This window comes from Molothrus aeneus, chromosome 20 (genome assembly GCF_037042795.1).
Source record: "Molothrus aeneus isolate 106 chromosome 20, BPBGC_Maene_1.0, whole genome shotgun sequence".
Classification (NCBI taxonomy): Eukaryota; Metazoa; Chordata; class Aves; order Passeriformes; family Icteridae; genus Molothrus; species Molothrus aeneus.
In genome coordinates, this window is record NC_089665.1 from 5,181,196 (window position 1) to 5,192,757 (window position 11,562).

The following is an 11,562-nucleotide window of genomic DNA, read 5'->3' on the forward strand; positions in this document are numbered from 1 at the left end:
GAGGGTGGAACACAACCCTGTGTGCCACGGGTCCCTCCAAGGACACAGCGCTGCTCCCTCCCAGCTGCTGCTGCTCCCTCCCCACCCTTGCAAGATGTGTGCATTTATTTGGGAATTCCTTTGATCCTGAAGCATCTTGGAGGGTGCTGCATCACTTCTGCATGCTCTCCTAGAGGCAGGTCAGACCCCACCTGGGTTTTCCCCTTTCCTGGGACCACCACCAAGACCTCAGCAGCAGCGATTAAAGAACCCCAGAACCAGAGAATCATTTAGGTTGAAAAAGACCCTTAAGATCACCATAATTCCTTCTGAACCAGGAAGTGTTCACCAGTCCTTATCAAATGCTTGAAACCTCCCTGGACTTTACACCCAGCAGCACTGATTCATCCATGCCATGATACACCTGCCCCAGAAGGTTTATAAAATAAAGGAAATTATGTTTGGAGTCAGTAGTCACAAAAAAACCCAAAAAACAAAAAACCACAAAAACAACAAACAAACCACAAAACCACATAGAAGCACTTCATACTGTAGGAATGGAGGGATATTATAAAACTCTTCTTCCAGGGTTAAACATGCGAGACTCATCTTTACAGAGCCTGAATAAAGTTGTTTTTCATCCCAAAATGTGCAGTGCCAAGCACATAGCCACGACAGCTCCAGTGAAAACCCTCTGGAGCTGCCTCCCCCCACAGCTCAGCCTTGTATGCAAATGCCCATGGATTTCTCTGCTCCAGGATGGATGAGGCTGTCACATTCTCGAGTTCAAAATACTCACAAAGTACTAATAATTGCCAGAAGTGATTGATAGCCTGCTTGTAATGTGTCTGCTTAAGCAATAAGCTTCACATTTACAGCTCAGGTGCTTGGGATTCCTGTCTCCCGTGGCTGTAATTAGAAATTGGAGAGCAATCCGGAGGGTTTTTTTCCCCCCTGAAAAAATAGATAGGAATGCTTTTCCAGAAAAATAGATAGGAATGCTTCATAAAGCTGTGCTGGGAGCAGACTGTGTGATCCATGCGGTTGCACGGGTGGACAGGTTTTAAACATCCTGTGATCCTAAGTAGGAAAAGGTTTCAGGGAGATTTGAGGATGGTGAAGAAGGGTTTCTATTGAGTCTTGCAAACCTTCCTGGCAAGGCTGGGAGATAAAAGGATGCTCCCAGTGAGGAGTCCTGGCTGGTGAGAGAGGATGGGCGAGGTTCAGGGTGATGCTCTGGGGCTGAAGGTGCTGCTGATAAGGGCTGCAGGGTGGGGCAGAGCTGAGGTGAATTGGGTGCAGCTCCTGGCTGGAGGAAAGGGCTGTACGGTGGGGATAAAGCAGCCAGATGGTGGCTGAGCTGCGGGAAGAGTCTTAAATTGCACTGGATTTATTTATTTTTTTTATTTTTGAGCAGGGATTCATGATCTGATTTTGCATCAGGGTCCCTGGAAGGTTTTGCCGGGCACAGAGAGTGGCTGAGGTGCCTCACCTCAGCAGTACAAGTGCACGGCTGGTGCTCACTCTCCCTTTCCTCACACCTCTCCATCACTTATCCTGCATTCCACCATGATCCAACACCCTGAAAGGGATTAACAGAGCCATGGGCAACATGAATGAGGGTTCTGGTGACCAGCTGAGCCTGTCAGACACCACTGCACAACCTCCTCCAACTATGTGAGGGTGGCTGGAAAGATCCTCGATGATTCCTGAGTCTAAAGGGTGAACCTCAGTGTCCTGCTGTCCCTAAGGACCCTGTTTTCACAGGGATGCAGACCTCACAATCCTCTCTGCCTGCAAAAATATTTTATATTTTACATGATTTTTACCTTAATGATGTCCAGATTTTAACATAGTCACTTATGTTTTGGGGTTTTTTTTTTTTGGGGGGGGGTGGGGTGGGGTTTGGTCTTTTTTTTGTTTGTTTGGGTTTTTTTTCCAGCTGGACCCCTTTCTCCCCATGCTGTTCTTTCCCATGCCCTTCTCTGCATGCTGCCCAAATCAGCATGCAAAGCACTGAGTCCTCCAACAAGGCATCACCTCCTGTCTGATCCATCCACACACTGGGATCACCAGCCAAATATTTGCCTTCCCCCTGCTCCTTTCCTTGCAGTGCTGCTGGAAGGCTGGTGAATTAATTTCTCCTTGGCTGCTCCCTCTCACAGGGTTTTGGCTCAAGGTCCTACACTAATGTCTACAAACCCTGATGCTCGAGGCTCTGTTAAATTGCCAGGCTTAGCCTGGTGCTCCAGGGAATAGCCTGGCCACTTAGGAAACTGCCTGTCCAAGCCCTGCTGGGATTGCTGCAGCACTTTCAATTCACAGCCCACTCGATTTCAGATTAATTTCCCTGAGCAGACAAACCCAAAGTGACAGGAATTAGGAAGAAATTCCTCTGCAGGCAAAGGATAATAGGTGAAATTTCGTTTCATTTTCCTCTGCAGCAGCTGCTGCTGGTTCCTGCCAGGGGCCAGTGAGACAAAGCAGGGACGGATCTGGTGTGGGCCAGATCCTCCTCCTGCTGGGTGACTTTGCTGTCCAGGCCCTGGGATTTACCTGCTCAGAGGGACATGTTCCTCATCCCTGCTGGTACTGGGAGATGCCCCATGAGCTCAGCTCTCTGTGTTCCACTGCCTGCTTCCTCTGGGGAAATCACAGAATCTTGAACAGTTTATGTTGGAAGGGACCACCCAGATTGTTCCAGCCCCCTGCTATGGGCAGGGACACCTTCCACCATCCCAGGCTGCTCCAAGCCCCACCCAACCTGACCTTGAACACCTCCAGCATCCACATCTTCTCTGGGCAATCTGTGCCAGGGCCTCACCACCCTCATCATAAAACATTCTTTCCTTATGCCAACCTTAAATTTACCACTCTCAGTTGGAACCCCAGCCCCTTCTGCCATCAATCTGACCCCAATCAAAAGGCTCTCTCCATCCCTGTCTCTGCTAAATCCAGCTGGGAAACTCTGGAGCCGAGTCCTCTGGGCTGTGTTCCTGTCTCACCTGCTCTGGCCACACTCACCTCGCCATTAACGCTGATTAGGGGCAGAACTCATCCCGTTCTGCCTTCTGCCTGCTTTTCCCCGTGGAGATTTCCTCTCTTTTCCCGAATCCCAGCCTCTCCCTGCAGCTGCGTGCCACCTAGTGCACACTGAGCCGCGCAGCAGCCGCCGGGGCCGGCCATCCATCCCTCCCGAGCTTTCCTGGAGCTAAACTGAGACAAACTCTAAGGAATTTAGAGATTTTAGAGGAGCTAAGATTTTAGTTAGAGATAAGCTTTATTGGAGTTAATTAAAATAAATGGGTAGGCCTTGATGAAGTTAAGAGTTAGTGGTTAACTAATAACTGAGTGCTTGTCAGCAGAATGTTTGGTTAGCTGAGTTTATAATGAAGAATATAGAAACTGATAAATAGCTTTTAGGAACATAAGACAATTGTAGGCATCCTCTGTTCTGAAACCAATTGAAGACAGGAATGGGATTTCTACCAAGGGTTCATTTGTCATATTCGCATTGAAAAGGAAGAAAGGTCAGAATGAGGAAGACTTCATTTACTTCCTCATTTTGGGACCCCTCCCCATGAAAGGGACCACTGACCTATTTTGAGGAACAAACTACACATGCTTAGTAGCTTTTGAACTAATTACCATAGGAAGCAGGGAATGGGATGCACCAAAGTTATGAATATGTATTTTGGGTATTCAGTACTTGTATAGATAAAAGGACTCTGTAATCACCTGTAAATTAGGGGGTGTATTTGGGAATTATCCCACAATAAACGTACAGTTTCTAACTTTAAACTGTTAGAGAGTTTTTGGATATTTGTACTAGATCAATATCCATTTTGGGAATGGGATGTACCAAAGTTATGAAAATGTATTTGCATTCTGGGTATTCAATACTTGTATAGATAAAAGGACTCTGTAATCACCTGTAAATTGGGGGGTGTATTTGGGAGCTATCCCACAATAAACATCCACTTTCTAACTCTAAACTGTTAGAGAGTTTTTGTCCCTCACAGTTGGATATTGGTACTAGATCAATACCCAAATTTTTTAATAAATCAAAATGAGCCTTTCCAGGTCCCTTCCAACCCGAGCTGTTCCATGCAGCATCAGCCTCGGGCACAGCTTTTCCATCCCCTCGCAGGTTCCTGCACTGGCAGGCAGCGAGGGACCCCCACCTGTCTTGTCAGCCTGGCTGTCCCCACACAGGTCATCACTTCCCAGTCACCCACTTTGGCACGGACTGGGCTCTCTGGGGTGAAGCTAAAAGCACTAAGGTTGCAGCAGTCCCATCTCACAGCAGCCATGCTGCAGCAGGAATGGGATGCATGAATTCCCCAGGGAAGCCAGCAGGTGCTGGTGCCAGTGGACAAGTCACAAAAATAAAGACACCTATATAAATACCTGAATATAGATATAACACATGTGAAAAATGCCAATCACTTTTTTTGAAAATTTTAAAAGTTTAATAGTAATAAAATGGTTATAAAAATAGCAATATAATTAAAGTAATAATAATTTGGACAATTTGGATTAGGACAATATGAGACAATAAAAACAAAGAGTTATGGACGTCCGGGTACCTTTTTCTGGGCAGCATAAGCCCATAAAAGGACACCAGTTAACAGAGGATTAATCCTTAAAAGCAATAGCCTGTTGCATATTCATACATCTCATTCATGATGCATAAATTCCATTCAGACACAGGATTCTGCCTGGTCAGTGCCACCTTCTTCCTCTTAATCTTAATGGCATCTACAGGGCCGAGCAAGGCAGGAAGAAGTTCGTTTCTTCTGATAAGTGAGCAATAAATTCTTTTTCTCTGACAGATTTAGGTGTCCTGTGGCTGCTATCTCACTGCGAGTCCTTTCTTTAAAAAAAGTATCTTACATAGCATAGTTTCTATTTTAACGTTATGTTATAACCTAAAGCTGTATTTAACACACTACTTAAGAAAATTAGTACAGCATAACTTTCTAACATAACACATATAATATTCATTTTAATATTTGCAAAAAGGCAATCATAAAATGTGTATTTTCACAGATATATATAGGTATAGGATACACATATATATAGGATGCTGCTGCCAAGTGATGTAGGGGGATAGAATATAAGAAAAATAGTGTAGAAAGTAATCTTACCCCTAAGGAGTTGCAGCGATCAAAGATTAGGAGCAGGCCTGACTTGAACAGGCCACAGCTGTGACCAGTGAGAAGAAGATGCTATAAAAGAGTGAGGTGGCTGGTTGGGAAGGGAACTGGAGTCATTTGGCTGCTTTGTGAAGAAGAAAGAGTCAGTGCTGGGAGGAGCTGCCGATGGGAAACACCAAGAAGGTGTGAAACTTCTGTGATAAGGAGACAACAGCATGGAACCCCTGCAGTAAGATAACAACAAGGTGAGGTTTCACCCTCAGAAGTGAAAAGGGAGTTCCAGACACACCCTAAAGCTCATAGTCCCCATCGAGTGCCTTTGGTGGCAGAGGGGACCCAACTCCCTCTTTCCCTCCCCGATGCGATCCGTTCCTGCCCTCCCCAGCTCTGGATGGAGGCTGAGCCCAGGGCATGGATCTGCTGCCCTCCGGAGAGCAGAGCCTCCTGTCAGCACCGTGTCCTTGGGCTGCTCCTTCCCACCTGCCCCAGGTGCTTTCTGCAGGAAGCAGAACAGATTAGGGAGGAACAAAGGTGATTTTGTCCGGGGAGGGGATGGGTACCTCCCCCTGAGCTCCAGCTTGCTGCAGCCCAGAGCGATGCTGAGCCTCTCCGGGGGCTTCTGCTGCTCTTTCCTCAGCCCTGCCCTTCCTTCAGTGCTTATAAACTGCCAGAAAATACCTTAAAATTAGCTCGTGGCTCCCAAATAGCACAGGGGTGTGCTGGGAGCACAGCTGCAGCGAGGCGGGGCTTGATGTCAGGATAGAGAACCAAAATGGTCTTTTTACAGAAAGATTTACATCTTTCCCTTCTTCAAAGGACACAGGCTGGTTTGGGACTGAGAGCTGCCAGGACCCCGCATTGCAGGGTCCCATCCCTGGCTGTACCTGCAGGAGAAGCAGAGGAAGGAGGGGAGGCTCCATCCTGCTGTAAATGCAGCATTTTTTGTGCCTGTGCTCCCAAAAGTGAAAGCAGGAGCCCCCTAAATACCCAGTGATTTAGCTCAGCAATCAGCAAGGGAATCCTGTCACTCTTTATGAACCAGCTAATGGCTTGAAACAGCAGCTCGTGTTCTTAGCCCTGTGTTTGCCTCCTGGCAGCAAGAAGATGCCTTTTGTTTCAGCTTACAGTTTTTTCATATGGCACCAGGCCCTTCTTTACATCCTAAATGCATTCCTGGCCATGGTATAGCCTGGACAAATTAATTTCTCTTTCCTCTCTGTATTTTCCCAACTAATTCAAAAGTGAAAATATTTTGGAGTTTTGGTGGGGTTTTTTTTTTTTTTTTTTTTTTTTTTTTTTTTTTGTTTTTTTTTTGTTTTGTTTTTTTTTTTTCTGCAGGCCTTGCAGTTTCTGCAGCTTCCTGAGCCACTTGTTTTCCCCAGTTTCTACCCATGGCCAAGCTGCTGCCAGAAGAGAGCTCTGCTGGACATGCCACCTCTGCCACAGGAAGCTGCTTGTGGCATGTGGCAGCTGCTGAGTGGGTGTGGGGATGGCCCTGAGTCCTCCAGAAGCTTCTCTCCCATGAGCATCTCTGGAGTGTCCCTGTCTGACCAGGCAGCAGGACCATCAGGAAAAGCACAAAAAGAGCTGCCTTTTTTTTTTTTTTTTTCCTGGCACACAAGAGAACAGCCTTGCTGTCCTGTGGAATTTCATAATTAGCCTTTCTTATGTTGTGGCTGCTCCTTGAATAAGGCTGGCTGTGTTTTCTTTTCCTCAGAGCAGTGTAATCCCCCAGCCTGATACTGCCAAGCCACTCAAGGCACACACAGGGACATGGAAAAAGGCTGAGATGCTGCCCCAATGCCCAGAGAAATCCTGGATGGGGTGGAGAGCATCTCATCCCTGCATGTCCACGTTTTGCTCCTGGTCTGCAAAACCTGCCTGGGGATTGATGCTGGAGCTGGTGATTGCCAGGAGTGTGGGGGGTTTGTCAAAGTTTAGGCAAAACAGACTTAAAAGGCACCTTTGAAACTTGTGCTCATGATCTGGTTAATTAGAACTTTGCTGCTACTGGGAAATAAAAGTGCCTAATTGCTAATTACTGAATCCCTGCACGAAAGGGACAGCAGAAGCAGTTGGTGACAGTTGCAGCCAGAGCTGGCTTTGTGCAGAGTTAAAATGCAAAACCCAGACTTTTTAGGGCATTTAGGTGTCTGGGCTTTGCATAGGAGCAAGTGAAAAATCCAGCAGAAAGAGCCACAAGGCAAATTCTGCCTCCTGTGAGAACAAGGGCGGGAATCCTGTGGCTCATAAAATCAACTTGTTTAAAGGCAAATGCACACCAGGCTCCTAAAATTGCTGGGGAACTTAAAAATTCATAAGGCTGGGAAACCCAGTGTGTTTGGAGGTTCCTTTTCTGTAGCTTTCAAGGCTACTGAGATCCAAGAGTCTCACATTATCTGGCTTTTATTTGCAATGATAGTTAAAATGGTTTAAAGGCTGTAACAGTTAAAAATTCTTAAATATACACAATTATTTTTAAAATGAAAAAATAAATTTAAAAATTAAAATAATGTAACATTTAAAATTTTATATTTTAAAATTATTTTTAAATTATTTTAAATTTTATATTTTAAAATTTTTTAAATTTAAAATAATATTAAATTTTAAAAAATGAAAAATAAAATAAAAAATTTAAAAAGTTTAAAAACAATTAAAAATGATTTTAAATTTTATATTTTTTAAAATTATTTTTAAAATTTAAAATAATATTAATTTAAAAAAAATTAAAATAAAATAAGAAATTAAAAAAAATTAAATAAGAAATTAAATAATCTCTTTAAAATAAAGAGATGCCATGGTCAGGAGCAGAAGAAGACAACATGAATGTGTGGAGAAGAAGGTGGTGGACGTGGATGGGGAAGGTTTCCAGCCACAGGACATCCCTCACCACAGCCTGAGAGCACCGGGATAGGTCAGGTCCCTCTAATGTCCTCAGCAGAGATGCCTTGGATGGTCAGACAGGAAAAATCCTGTGAAAAGGGACCTCTAAAGGTAATTTCTTGCCTAGGAACAGGCAGGGAAGACCATGGTTTGCCCAAGGAACAGGTGTCCAAGGCCCCTAGGCAGGGAAGGGGTCAGAACCATCCCCTCCTGCTGCACCCCAGTGCTGGCTCAGGCTCAGAAGGATTCCCAGCCAGGTGGTTATTGCTGACTTCCTCTCCAGCTGGGCACTCACACAGCCCAGGAGGGAGCTGGGAAGGAGCTGAAAAGCCCAAATCCTCTGAAAAAGCTTCTTCCTTCCCCTTGAGGCTCTGCCAGCACCCAATTTAAGGATGTGTCCCTGCCTGCCTCCCTGAAACCCGAGCCATTCCCTCCCTGCCATGTCTCCTTAGCGCTCTTCCCTCTCTTCTCTTTCTGCTTCTTCTTCCTCCTCTTCTCCCTTCTCCCTCTCTTTCTGCTTTGCTTTGGGGATGATCTGTCCCAGGATGGGTTGCAGGGCTGCCATCCTGCTGTAACACAGCAGCAGCAGCAGCCCCAAAACTGCCAAGGGATGACAGGCTGGAGCTGTTCCATTGATGGATGAGATCCATTTTCTTCCCCCTTTTTAATTTTTTTTAAATTTACTAAGCAAGATCTCACCTAAAGAAAAAAAAAAATCCTGCCTTATCCCCATCCCATCAGGAATATTAATTTCAATTGTTATTTCTGAAGATTTTATAACTAACTAGCCAGCTCCTTTGTTTATTTCAAAAGAGGACGGATATTTCTGGGATTTGATACACCCATCTTTATACTGGAGAGAAAATACCAAACAGGTATGTGGATTTATGATGCTTTTTTTTTTTTTAGGTCAGGGTGGTAATTACAAATAATGATCTGGCAGGGTGGTGGCAGCTGAAAAACTGTGATTTCTCCTGCAGTTGTTTGAATAATCAAGAAGTGGAAGAAGTGAAAAACAGAGAACTGGGGTTCACTCCAGCTGTGGCCAAGGGGACCAAAAGGGATGAAAGGACCTGTGGGGTCCTGTGTCCAGATGGGAGGAGAGGGCAAAGGGCTGGCTGGGCACAGTGTGTTTGCTGTGCTGTGTTATTTGGGGTGAAAGCAGAGATTTTCTGTCCCCACATTAAAGCCCTGCTCCTCCCCTGTGGGTTTTGTTCCATCCCTGGTGGTCAGTGCTTGTGCAGCATGGGGGTGATGGAGGATTTGCTGCTTTTCCAGCAGGTTCATGGTGAGGGGTGGCTTCACAGGACACCTGACAGCCTGAAAACCTTGGTGTGAAAGGACTTCTATAAACCCACATTGAGCAACTCTTTAAATCATAGAATCATCACTAAATCATAGAATCATCACTAAATCATAGAATCATCACTAAATCATAGAGTGGTTTGGCTTGGAAGGGACCTTAGAGTTCATCCCATTCCACGCCCCTGCAGGGCACCTTCCACTATCCCAGGTTTCTCCAAACCCCATCCAACCAGGCCTTGGACACTTCCAGGGATGGGGCAGCCACAGCTTCTCTGAGTGATGTTAAAAGAAAGGGATGCTGGGTTTTGCTACAGTGCCATACAGACTAATTAAGGCTTAAAATCAGATTTTAATCTGTGGGGATTCTGCAAGAGCCCCAGCACCCCTGGTTTAAGGAAGGGGCTTCAGTTTTCAGCTGAATCTTGAGCGCTGGGGGTGCGGATTGAGAAGCAGCTGGAAAAGCACAGGCGGAGAAGCAAAGCTGGGGTTTCCCTCTCGGGGGTCAGCCGTGGCACAGCACGGCAGTGGTTAATGCTCGCTGCCACCCTGCGAGGGAGCAGGAACGCGCTGGCTGCGGCACAAGAGTGGCCAGTGATGACAAGGTCCCTGCGGGCAGGACCGGGACGCGCTGCCGGGCTTCGGCCGGGCCGGGGCCATCTGTCAGCCCTGCCCCGCCGCAGAGAGGGGAGCGCCCGAGGCACAAAAGGCGACATTATTCGGTGCTTCAGGAGGGATGAATGGAGTATTGAAAGCCACCACCTCAGCGAGTGGATTGGTTTTCAGCCCCCATCACTGAGCTGTCTGTCTCCTCCAGAGGCTTGGGCAGCAGGAGCCGGGCAGAGATCAGGGAGATGGAACCGGGCTGTGTCCCACCCACCCGGGCTCCCTCCTGCGCCTCCATCACCTCTTGCTGGTGCACAGAAAATCCTTTGGTTCACCATCATCTCTCCCTAGTGAAGGCAATGAGGTCCAAGCCTTGGTCTGGATGCTCTGGAGCCCCCCAGTGTGGCGGTGTTCACAGGGATGAGGGGAGAGATGAGAATCTTGACTCCCTGTTTCAGAAAGCTGATTTATTATTTTATGATATAAATTCTATTAAAAGAAAATTATATATTAAAACTATACTAAAAGAATAGAGAAAGGATTTCATCAGAAGGCTTGAAAGGAAAGAAAGGAATGATAATAAAATCTTGTGACTGCTCACAGCCTTGACACAGGTGGCTGTCATTGGTCATCAATAAAAACAATTTCACATGCTGGGTAAACAATTCTCCAAAGCAGCAAAGCATGGAGAAGCTGAAGCTTCTCAGGAGAAAAGATCCTAATGAAAGTATTTTTCATAAAATATATCTGTGACACCCCAGCCCATGGTCTGGAGGGACCTTGGCTGGGTAGACACCAGCACATGGTCCCACCTTGGAGCTCTTCTCATGCCAGACCTCCACATGGGACAACCAGGAGCAGCAGGAGGCTGGATGAGTGGTTTCCGTGGGAAGGAGGGGTTAGTCACAGATTTCAATGTGGATTTCAACGATCTTTCCTGAGTTTCTGACCACCAGCAGATGCCTGAAGTGGCAGCAGTTGTTGTGCATCCCTCCAGGAGCTGGTGTGCCCTGTGTGGGCTGCAGGGATTAATTTTAGGGCTTGGCTGAGCTATATTGTAAATCAAAGGGGACTCTGATGAGGGGAGAGAGAATGATGCATCTGATTCCGTGGATATTAGAAGGCTAATTACTTTATTGTATTATACTATATATATTTAATCTAAACTGAATCTGCCAAGCACTCACTCTGCACACAACTGCTCTGAATCTCATGACTGTCAGCCAAAAGTCCTGATACACACCTGGCCCTGATAGGCCAAGGAAGCAAAACACCATGACTGTGGGTAAACAATCTCCACGTTGCATTCTACTTTGGCACAACACAGGCGCAGCAAGTGATAAGAATTATGTTTTCCCTTTCTCTGAGGTTCAGAGAAAGTGAATCTCAGAAATCCTTGAAGAATTGTGCCTTGCTTTTCTCTGTGAAGGGAAAAGTGGCATCAGAGCTGAGCCTGAGAGCCCGGCTTTGGAGCCGGCGGGTGGGAGCATCCTCACGGTGTGGCAGGAGCGTCCTCACGATGGCACTGCTCCCCCAGCCACGCTGCCGCCAGCCCGGCCACTGGGACCGAGGGATGCGGGTCTGGGATCCCAGAGGAATCCTGGACCAGCACCCATCCCCTTCCCAGAGAGCC